We start from the raw sequence: 11,632 nt of genomic DNA on the forward strand, positions 1-11,632 counted from the left end.
AAATATTGTTGTCTTTTCTATAAAAAGCACACTCATTCTGTTCCTCATTATTGATTAGGGAAGAAAATGATGAGTTTGTCATATTAATGGCCATATGCCATATACTTGAAGTCATAGTAATCAGTCCTAGCCATGTATTGTAAGGCTACTGCAATCGAGGCTACTATTTGGTGAACTTGAAGTAATCTGCAGTCATCTTTTAGTAGTACTCTGGTTTCTACAGAATCAGACTCAGGAATTAAGTGGGGACCACCATAGTTATATCTTTAAGAGTAATACCAACTCTGTCATGCTCTAAGAGATAACATACTGTATTTGATTTGCTATCTTGGTTGGAGGAAGTAGTTTCAGAGCCTTTTATTTACCCTTCTCTGCTACAATAGCTCTTTTCCAAAAGAAAAATAGAGCAATGTTTGTGTTGCACCCGTATCAAATACGTCAAAACCCGTTGTACATTTATAGACAAGGAAAATGGCCAATAGGTGGGTTGACAAACCCGGTAAACCCTTTACAAAGCATACCTTCCATTTATTACCTGAATGTCACATGACTCCACTTTCAAAGAGATCCCATGTTGACACTTTGAGTTTCTGAATTTCAAATTCAACTCAGTCCTCACGTTCAACATTCTTTACAATGTCTAAATACTCCCTCTTCCCCTTTGTGCAGTTAGCTGACGAATGATCCTAAATTCCTTGAAGAAATACCTGAGGAATTCATTATAATGTATACTTATTATAATAAGTTTCTATCTCCTGGGAACACAGACATACTTCCATCATTGGATCTTGGTTCCAATACTTATTCAGGACTGAGCTGGTTTTCAGACTCAAGATCTAGTGACTATATTAAGATCATTCTTATTGAGTTAACTACTATCAGCCTATGGGTTATTAATACTTGATTATTATTTTTACTGGTACAATAAGAGGAATATGCTTAATGTTACCAATCTATTTTTCCCTCAGGATGCTGTGTCCATTATATTTCTCTGTAATTCTCTGTGGTCTATGACCTCTGGACTCTCACTCTTACCTTCCTGGGAATTGTAATAATTGTATTCACCTGAAATGTGTTTTTAAGTGATGACCCTGGCCTCTACTGATAGGGAGCTTGATTCTATTACCTCCACTGCTCTCAGTGAGCCAACATATCTAACAGTTCCTCCACCCATTAGTCCTGACCTGCAGAAGAGAAACATCACCAAATTCTTAGTGATGCTTGGGCCTTCTCACCAACATATTAATTATGGTTTCACTAAATTATACATAACCTACGACTTGCCATGGAATACAACATCTACTAGTTCTTCCAGAACATGCATAGTACATTTATTCTAATATAACTACCTCCATTAGCATTCTAATCCTTTACTCCACTAATGGATATTCCAAAATTTTATCTTTTCTCAGTATAAGTCACTTGTTCCATTCTAGAAGTGATCCTAATAATAGATTCACACTATTTTCTAGGTTTCTTGTCAGAATGTTAAATCCTGAATCTTGGGACAATGCAACCAAATCAATAATCTTCTAATGTTACATTCCAACTCCCTTAATCAAGCATTTTGAGAGTATATTATCACTGCACTGGCTTTTTTGAGGTACAGTTTTTTAACTTTCCTATAGAATCAGTGCGCTCCATGCCAGGACCTAATGCTACATAACATTATTTATTGACATGACTTGTGACCAGGAATGGAGAGGGTATGGGTTCAGTTATTTCTTTGTGAAAGAAGAGCTTCTGTATTGTCAACTAACAAGGAAAACATACTGACTTTCACTAGAGAAGAATGAAGCCTTTTGTAGGCTAAAAATTTAAGGAATCAAAATTTTCAGGGCTATTCCCTGTGTCTTTATTTCATTTTCAGTAGCCTAGCATTTCCCCAAGAGGGACATGAGCGTGGCATATTAAATCTTACTTTGTTGGGGATTTAATTTTATTTCTGTTCATTTTTTCAGAATACCAATTCCTGCATTTGATTTTTGGCCTTCTCTACTTTTTCTCTGCAAGACATTAGGTTTGTTCATATGCAACTAAATGATGCTTTTTTTTTTTTTAATCCTGGCTTTCAATTGCCTGTTTCTTGCCTTCATATGTTTCATATTTTCTGTAGAGCATCATTGGTGCTTGGCAGTAGCCACCTAATTTATTGCTATTTGTGCTTATATAACTCCTCAGTGCCTGAAGTATTACATTTACTTGTGCATTTTCTTCTACTGGGATAATTTTAATTCATCACCACATTATTTTAACAATTTCACTTCAACTTTGAACCACCTACGGCCAGTGATATGTTCCTTGTGCCATGCTAGTGGTGAATGAGTCTACTCTCAAATTTCACCTTGAACTACTTCCTGTACCAACTCTTTTAGGGTTAGAAAGGAATGAAATGAGGAGAAAGTCAAAACATGGCTAGGCATCTTCAACACCACACCTTGATTACCAAACGTGGGCTTCCTTGAGAAGGGCATTGCCTTGGCTAAAGTGGCCCTCTACAAATGAGGACAACTTTCAAAATACTGATAGCTAATCTCTGAAGGTAGATATGAGCAAGACATTTCTGTATCTTATAAGCTCATAGAAATTTGTTTAAGTGGAAGCATTTTAAAAACAAAAAATACATATTTACTTCTACTAAAATGATTAATACATTTGGAGATGTGTCTAATTTAATATCCTATTTAAATAGTGCTAACTCATGTTAAAAATAAAATAACTTGGTCAAACATTAAGCAGGATGTGTTGCAGATATAATTGTGAAAGAAAATAACTGTCTTTCTTGCCATGACCTTTGAGTTCTGGTATTGATGGGAGGAAATATGCACTAAAAAGGAATAAAATAAATGAATAGTTAACATACATTTTGATCATTATAAATGCTGTATAGAAACTGGAGAAAGTTGAAATATCTTTGAAAACGTTTAGTAGATCAAATGGTCAAGAAATGTGTTCTTTTAGATGAGAAATTGTTAGCCATGAAAAATTAGAGCAGAAGCCTCTAAAAACAGGAACAAAGGAACTGAGGAGGATAAGTCTGGAGGCATTTTAGAACAGAATGTAAGGCAGTGTGATAGCATAAAGTGAGACTGGAAGTATATAGGCCAAAAAGAGGCTATAGATGGAAGCAGCTGCCAGGGAGAAAATGTCACATAACAAAAATGTTTACTGTCTTAAAAATCTGAACTAGGTAAATAAAAATATGACTCCTTTAGCAGTGGGAGTAGTAAAAAATGAAACTGAGAGACAATAAAAAATTATATATAGAGAGAGCTGGCAACCACAGGAAGGTGAATGTGTGAACATCACTGAGAATAAAATATACAGTGAAAGAGAAGTCATGCTACGTAAGTGGGTGATGGCTTCAGCAGTGAGTCCTCACATCTACTCTGTGTCCTGAAATATCTGTGGTTCCAGTTCTGCTTATATGTGTTATTATCAGGATAAATATTCGCTTTCCTGACATAATGCAGATGAATATATAGACAAGTACAGGTCTAGTCCAGGTGAAAAACTGCAACATTTAGAGGACCAGTGCACTAGAGAGCAGAAAAAAAAATTTTTTTTAATTGAAAATGAGTAGAGATAGAAACAAAATTGGGAGAATGCATTATCATGAAAACAAAGAGGAAGAAAAAGTTACTTTAAATTTTAAAGAAAAATTAAAATTATAAATATGTAAAGCATTCTAACAAGATGTGTAATAAAAGACTAAAATCACTCAGTGATGGCTTCTGTAGAAGAAGAGATAAAAATTTGATGAAAAATATTAAGGGAGGTGATTTATACCATAGCCAGAAAGCTAAACAGCTCTGTATTTTAATTGACAAAAAGGTATCACAGATTATTAAAATTCAGTGACAAGAATTTTTAAATATGCATCCTAAAATTAATCTGTTGTCTAGTATATGAGCCAAGTCAGTGGAAGAGAGTTTTAAGTATTTAACAGTCATGAACTCTGTACTAGGCAATTTGCATAGCATAGGGATTAAGAGCACAGAATATAAAACCAGACATCCCGTGTTCAAAGCCTAAGTCTTTGAATTAGCCACTGTGTGATCCTGGGCATTTTAAATATTCTCTCAATTTCCTTACTATAAACTGGAGATAAAAGTAATGCTTACCTGAAGTGAGAGACTTCCTACCATGAAATCATGAAATCTTGACTGCAGAAAAACTGCTTGATCCTCCCAACCCCCGAAACTAGAATAGAAAGCTGCTGCAGGATGGTGGGACAGAACTTTTCCAGGGAGGGAGCTTGTCAGGGGCCTCACATCCATTCTGAGACCAGACCAAAGCAGGTAAAGCAAGACAACATTTTCAAACCTAGCCATTGGCAAACTACACGCTGTCCTGGGACCTGGTGGCACTGGGACAGGGGCAATATGGAAAGTTGGGTTGTCATTGCTGAAACCGAAGAACAAGTTTGGATAGAGCTAGGAGTATTCTGTAGCCAGGGCTATGAAGCAAACAAGGCATGGGCAACACTGGCCAGTGCCAAGAAGCAAGTGTTGCTGGGATTTGAGATGAAGATGTGAGTTGCTGCTGGGACTTGGTTAGGAGCTGGGCAGAGGCTCCTGCAGCCTGGTTGGGCGTAAAAGTTAGGTGCAGGCCACCATGACCAGACTGAGAGGCTGCAATATAAAGGAAAAATAGGTTTCCCACTCATATCCCAGGCTGTGGCAAAGGTGGATGGTCTCACCTTCTCCAGTAATAGGACTTCTTCATGGCTGCTACTGCCCCCAACCTGAGCCCTCTGTTGGGGTCTAAGAATCATCCATCTCCTATCCACTAGGGCTATAACCTGCTCTTATCACTGGGGTGACTGAGGACTATTCCACACAGACTAGCTTTGCCATTCCCTTTGAAACAGAGCACATAGTCTGGGGTCCTGGGAATGCCCAACCAAATCCATGTTCATAGGCACATAGGCACTCCCCCCAGGGGCCTGAGGTTAAACTCAAACACCTGGCTGCTACACGTCAGCTGGCAATTACTCGTAAGCAGCAACTGCATGCCTAAACACATGTCCACTCAGTTCATAGCCATCATGGAAAATATCAATACACAACATTTGAAACCCATAGAATCATCCCACTACTGCTGCTGCCAACACCCATGCCACACTGGGTGTAGAAGGGCATGAGAACCCACTGGCCCACTAGATCCAACACTCCCACACAAGCATCTAAGCAAGCCTCAGGAGGCCCAAGAATCAGCCTACTACTAATAGCCAATACCAGTGCCAGTGTTAGCCTACTACTAACAGCCAATACCATCCAATACCAGTGCCATTGTCATGAAGTGCAAAGATAGGCATACAGGACCCACTGAGGGCCTGAGGCCCTCACACCTGAGGCCTGAAGACTGGCCTACCTGACATCCCATTCCCCAGCACAACTTCAAAACAGCCTCTACTATTAACCATACCCTAACACACTGAGAAAATCACAGAGACTACTAATGCTATTTACAGCCAACAAACTCATTCAGAGATTATACTATTGTACACACAGAGTCAAAGTCAATTACCCCACCTAACCATCAGCTCACACACAAATCTTCAAGAAAATGTCTTCTTTTGAGCAGTATCCAATCATGATCTTTGGCAACTTTTTGATGGGGTTGTTTTTGTTTTTTTCCTTGTAAATTTAAGTTCCTTGTAAATTCTGGATATTAGACCAAACACTGCATGTTCTCATTCATAAGTGGGAGCTGAACAATGAGAACACACAGACATAAGGAGGGGAACAACACACACCGGGGCCTGTCAGGGAGTAAGGTGAGGAAGAGCATCAGGACAAAGAGCTAATTCATGTGGGTCTTAACACCTAGGTAACCGCTTGATAGGTGAAGCAGACCACCATGGCACATCATGTTTACCTATGTAGCAAACCTGCACATTCTGCATATGTATCCTGGAACTTAACGTAAAAAAAAAAAATAATAAGAATGAAAAAGAAAAGGTCTTCCCCTATGAAGGAAAACTCAAAAATAGAAAGAAATGACTATTACATCAGATATGAAGATATCAATGTCAGGAAATAGAAAATAAGAAGCAGAAAATTATGATACTTTCAAAGGAATACAGTAATTCTCCAGCAATAGATCTTAAACAAAAACAAATTTTCAAAATCCAGGATAAAGAATTCAAAATATTTATTTTTAAAAAGCTCAGTGAGATACAAGATAATTATAAGAAACAATACAGAAAACTAGAAAACTAATTTAGGATAGACTGAGAAATCGAATAAAGATAGGTAGTTTAAAAAAGAACCAGAGGGCAGGGTGTGGTGGCTCATTCCTGTAATCCCAGCACCTTGGGAGATCAAGGCAGGCAAATAACTTGAGCTCAGCAGTTTGAGACCAGCCTGGCTTACACGGTGAAGACCTGTCTCTACTAAAAATAGAAAAATTAGCTGGGTCTGGTGGCACATGCCTATAATCCCACTAATTGGGAGGTTGAGGCACAAGAACCTGGGAGGTGGAGGTTGTAGTGAGCTGAGATGGGCGCCACTGCACTCCAGCCTGGGCAACAGAGCAAGACTCAAAAAAAAAAAAAAAAAAAAACAGAGATTCTGATGAAATAACTCCAAGAACAGTTTTTAAATTTTAGTTTCACATTGAAAATCAGTCAGATTTGCTTCAGCCTCAAAGAGCATGTTTATGTAAAATTAAATGAGCACTGGCAGTGAGTTGCACTTTTTTTTTCTAAATGGTAAAAAGCTTAATTAAAAGTTTCAACATTAGACTTGATTAGATAGAAAAACAAATTCCATAACTTGAAGAGAAGTATTCTGAAATAATTCAGTCAGAAAAAATAGAGTCTGAGCACAGTGGCTCACACCTGTAATCCCAGCACTTTGGGAGCCTGAGGTGGGCGGATCACCTGAGGTCAGGAGTTCAAGACCAGCATGGCCAATGTGGTGAAACGCTGTCTCTACTAAAAATACGAAAATTAGCTGGGCATAGTGGTGAGCACCTGTAATCCCAGCTACTCGGGAGGCTGAGGCAGGAGAATCACTTAAACCTGGGAAGCTGAGGTTGCAATGAGCTGAGATTGCACCATTACCCTCTAGCCAGGGCTACAAGAGCAAAACTTCATCTAAAATACAAAATTAGCCAGGTGTGGATTACATGCCTGTAATCCCAGCTACTTAGGAAGCTGAGGCAGAGAATTATTTGAACCCAGGAGGCAGAGGTTGCAGTAACACAGGAGGCAGAGGTTGCGGTGACCCAAGATTGTGCCATTGCATTTCAGCCTGGGCAATAAGAGCAAAACTCCATTTGGGATAACATAAATTAACCACATTTATAAATTATTGATATCCTCAAGAAAGTAGAAACAAAGAAGTGATTGGAAAACCTATTCAGTGAAATAATAGATGAGAACTTCCCAAATCTAGCAAGACATTTAGACATTCAGATACAGAAGGCTCAACAATCCCCAGGAAGATATAATGCAAAAATGTCTTCTCCAGAGCACATTATATTAAGACTGTATAAAGTCGAAGATAAGCTGCACATCCTAAAATCACAAAAGAAAGGTGACTAATTACCTATAAAAGAAATCTTATCAGACCGGGCATGGTGGCTCATGCCTGTAATTCCAGGACTTTGGGAGGCTGAGGTGGGTAGATCACGAGGTCAAGAGATCAATACCATCCTGGCCAACATGGTGAAACCCTATCTCTACTAAAAAAACAAAAAATTAGCCTTGTGTGGTGGCACATTCCTATAATCTCAGCTACTTGGGAGGCTGAGGAGAATCGCTTGAACCCAGGAGGCGGAGGTTGGGGTGAGCCGAGAGAACACACCATTGCACTCCAGCCTGAGTAACAAGAGTGAAACTCCATCTCAAAATAAATAAATAAATAAATAAAAAGAAAAAGAAATCTTATCAGTCTAACAGCAAATTTCTCAGCAGAAACCTCACAGACCATGAGAATAGGATTATATTCAAAGTGCTAAAATAAAAGAACTATCACCAATGTATACTATATCCAACAAAATTCTTCTTCATAAATGACGAAAAAATAAAATAATTCCCAGATGATGAAATACTGAGAGAATTAATAACCACTAGACTGGCCCTAAAAGAAATGTTCAAGACAGTCCTGAACCTGGAAGCAAAAATATGACATGTATCATCATGTAAACAAGTGTACAAACTACACTACAAAAGCAATCACACAAAGAGGAAGAGAAGGTACTGAAATGATACCACTACAGGAACACACTTAACCGCAGTCACAAAAAATTAGAAAAAATGAAAGAAATAAAGAATATACAAAACAGAAAACAATAATATAATAGAAACAAAGTCTTACATGTCAATAATAATCTTGAATGTAAACAAGTTAAATTATGGACTTAAAAGACATTGAATGGCTAAATGGATTTTTAAAATGCTCCAACTATGTGCTACCTACAAAAAAGAAAAAAAACCCTCACTGTACCAGTGAAGACACATATAGAGGGAAAGAAAGGGATGGAAGAAGATATTGCATGGAAATGGAAACCAAAAGTGAGCAGGAGTACTAAAAGATAAGAAAGAAAATAAAATGTTATCAATAATTTTGACTTACTATGTATAGAGAGGTTTGACACTGCAGGGGTTAACTCTTGTTTCTAGTGCTTGTAAGCCCCCAAATGCACAAAAATCTTTATAAATATAAATACATTCACACAAATGCATTTTCAGACATCCCCTTTGCAAATAATGAATAAAATAGTTATATCTTTTTGATTTAACACTCTCCTCCCTCCCTTCCCTTCCATCCATCCCCTTCCCTCCCTCCCTCCATTCCTTCCTCCTCTCCTTCCCTCCTTCCTTCCTTTCCTGCTTCCTTTCTTCCTTTCCTCCTTCCTTTCTTCTCCTCCCTCCCTCCCTCTTTCCCTCCCTCCCTCCCTTCCTTCCTTCCTTCCTTTCTTCCTTCCTTTGGATGGAATTACTGTGTAGTAATAATTCCTTTTTGGATGAATTATTATACAAAAATATTTTATACATGCTCACTTTTTACTAAATTGTATAAGATAATATTGTTGTCTTGAAGATGAACACTAGCAGTATTATTAAAATAATAAGCATTGAACATTCTAGATGGGTATAATCTCTAGCTATTTCTAAAGAAGTTCGATTTTATTGGCTGTCATTGTAGACTGCAGTTAGCGGAGAAAAAATGCACACAGTCATCAATTTTGCATGATACACAGGAGATTCAGTTAAAATGCGAGACACCTGAGAAAAGGGTTTTTTTTCTTCTTTCTAACCTAATTTCTATATCTACATTTACATATAAATTAACTCTCCCTCCCCATTTTTTCTTTTCTTGGTTTGTTTTAGTACATAACAGACAATCTGTTCAGAGAAATATCATTGACTATATAGGGAAAGCTAGTGAGCTGAAGTCCTATCAAAAGCTGTTATACTCATGTCTGCAGATTTTTCCAAGGCTCATTATTCCTCCAGGTAGGAGCTGGCACTATTTCTCCTCACCTTCTAATCATTAACATTATGAGCAAAAACTATCGATTCAAATATGACTTCTAGTAAACAGAGAAAGAAGACAAAATCCAACAGAAATTATTTGTATAAGTTAGAAAAACTCTAACAATTGTTATAACTATTGGCAATGGTACTATTAAAAAGAAATAAGAAAAAAGAGATTATGGGCTTTGTCTAATAATCTTCAAAAATTTGCTCTATTGGGAATTCTGGACTAAAGAAAAATGTGTTCTAAATCATATAAGCAGCTATAGTTAGGGTTTACCTGGGATTGGGAACTTCACACATACAAACACCCTATAAAGTGTTGTTTATCTCAATCTGTATACGAGCAAAGTGAAAAACAGTAAGTGCTGTTTTTCTCAATCTATAAATGAGCTCAGTTGGGTTTAAAGAGAAAACAGGTTATACATCCATTCAGCCAGCAAACATTTTTGTCTGCCCACAGAGTGCCATGTAGAAGTTTAAATTATGCAACTAATATGTTTAAAAAAATCACAAGCATGCATTTGACAGTATGGTGGTGGTGGAGGGGTGCATGCAATAAATGAAGTAAGTAAAGTTTAGTATTTAGATGATGTTAAGAGATATATGAATAAATCAATCAATAAGAAAATCGAGTTCATAAGCACCTGAATGGTCAGGGCAGCCATTATTTATAAGACAGCTTTTGAGTAAGGAGAATATGAGGGAAAGTTAGAATAATAGAAGATAAAGTTAAAAGGTAATGGGGCCAGTTTATATAGTATACTTTAGGCCTTTATAATGCTTTATACTTCAATTAAATATGTTAGGTGATTGGAATGCAAAGTCGATTGTGTGTTTGAAGTTAACTCAGGGCCACCAGCTTCATGCATGTGGTGTTTGGGGGCTGAGCTGTGTGTGGGCCCTTTTCTCTGACCATCGACATGATAAGCATGAGAGGCTTGTCATAGGTGATAACGCTCCTACAATCAAAATACCATTATAAGGAAGAGGTTAAAATCGTCTGTGGTAAAGTTCAAGTTAACTCAGCAAGGAATGTTTTTATCCTAACAATACATGCATTACTGATCTAAGGACTTCACATTGGGAAGAAGCAATCCAGGAAACAAAAGTTAGTGCAGCCAGTAGAAAATTGACTGAAGAATGTTACTTCCTTTGGAAATCTACATGTTTACAGCATGTGACACTAGCAGAGAGTGTCAAAGCCATGTTCACTGAACTTTGAAAGGAGATCCGCCTACTTCTATTAACGAATAGGGACAGACAGACCCAGAGAGAGAAAACTGAGGCTTGTGGCTGTCAGTCCTATTTTGATGTTGTTGTAGGTGGAGAGCAGAGAGAGGAGAAGCCAGCACCGTCCATGCTTTATTATTGCTGTAATCCTCTCAGAGTACAACCTGGGGACTGAAAGTAGGATTGAAAGCAACAGTCTGGATCAATAAAAATGGAATAGTGTCACTGAAGTCCTACCCAGTTCTGTGTTACAGAGTTTCTTCTGTGCTGGAGTATAGACCACAAAGCCAGTATGTCTGTTTAAAGCACATAAAAGGGCGTGATATGAACATTAGAGTCAATTTGCAGAGTTTGAACTAAAAAAAGTTAGGTGCTCCACTTGCCATGGTCCAGTTCTAAGAATAATTTTATTTATGATTTAATGACCAATATTTTGAATGTCTTCCCAATCCAATTGCTTTTAAGTTGTAACTACCAATCATTGACTGGTATTTATATCTGAAATTCAGATTACATGAATACAAATCAGTAGTATATTCCAGAAAATTTGAGGAAATATATTATTTGTTAGTCTGCGAATGGAGCTTTTACAAATTATTTTACTAATCTTTTAGTATCTTGGCTCCACGACACCAAGTAGGATTGCTTACACATGGATGCATATATATAAGGTTTATCTTCTGTCTTAAAAATAGATATTTATTAAAAATAAATTTTCTAAAACACAAATTTATCAGAGCAACTGAATCTAGTTAATATGAAATAAATACTAAGTCACATGCAAATCAAGAAATTTCATACTGAAATTATTTTGCATATATTAAAAATATAAACTATATTTTTTGCCTTAAAAAAGTAAATTTATTATATCCAACAAACATACACATACACAGAAGAATACAAGAA

At 37.2% G+C, this 11,632-nt stretch overlaps 1 pseudogene; it reads left to right on the top strand.

The window, feature by feature from the left end:
* Positions 1 to 10,416: 10,416 nt before the first annotated feature.
* On the top strand, positions 10,417 to 11,086 carry LOC105717380 (N-acylneuraminate-9-phosphatase-like; annotated as a pseudogene).
* Positions 11,087 to 11,632: the final 546 nt, after the last annotated feature.

The sequence above is a fragment of the Aotus nancymaae genome, unplaced genomic scaffold, assembly GCF_030222135.1.
Source record: "Aotus nancymaae isolate 86718 unplaced genomic scaffold, 86718_ANA_hifiasm-v0.15.2.pri h1tg000059l, whole genome shotgun sequence".
NCBI classification, from domain to species: domain Eukaryota; kingdom Metazoa; phylum Chordata; class Mammalia; order Primates; family Aotidae; genus Aotus; species Aotus nancymaae.